The sequence below is a fragment of the Camelina sativa genome, chromosome 16, assembly GCF_000633955.1.
Source record: "Camelina sativa cultivar DH55 chromosome 16, Cs, whole genome shotgun sequence".
Lineage (NCBI taxonomy): Eukaryota > Viridiplantae > Streptophyta > Magnoliopsida > Brassicales > Brassicaceae > Camelina > Camelina sativa.
In genome coordinates this window covers 4012864-4013489 of record NC_025700.1, presented here as the reverse complement: position 1 = coordinate 4013489, position 626 = coordinate 4012864, and positions in this window count along the sequence as shown.

The following is a 626-nucleotide window of genomic DNA, read 5'->3' as shown; positions in this document are numbered from 1 at the left end:
AAAAACGAAAAGTCAGGTCAAAATATCAAAGTGTGTTATATTACTCACAGAATAAATGACAACGTGTATATGATAGACTGATAGTGGACTGACGGAGAAACGACTCGTGGGAAGATCGTTTATTTATGTGGCGGCAAATCATTTAGGGATGATAAACACCAAATATGTGTGTACCCTTTTTTATGTACCTTATGATACCATATTATAGTTCTTAATTAATTAAACATATACAATATTTGAGTTCTGCTTTTTGATTGACAAAAATTATAATCTGTCCATCAAGAACGACTTCATGATCTTTATATATACATAATAATACATAGATTCGCACCAAACTGAGCCCTAGGGCATAGACCATAAACTGTATAGATACTATGATATGATAAAGTAATATAATATGGTTTACAAGGGAAATAAATTTAAGATGGAAGAAAATTCAAAGCAGAAAAAGACCAACATTGTGAGGCAGAGACTTTGGGATGGGAAAGAAGAAATGATGAAGGCATGTTTGGCATCTGGCCATCTAAAAGCCAAAACCATCCTATCCAAATATTTAATTATTTTTGTCTTTTTTAAAAGCAAAAAGAATCCGTTTCGACATTATAACTTACAATGACTACCCCATG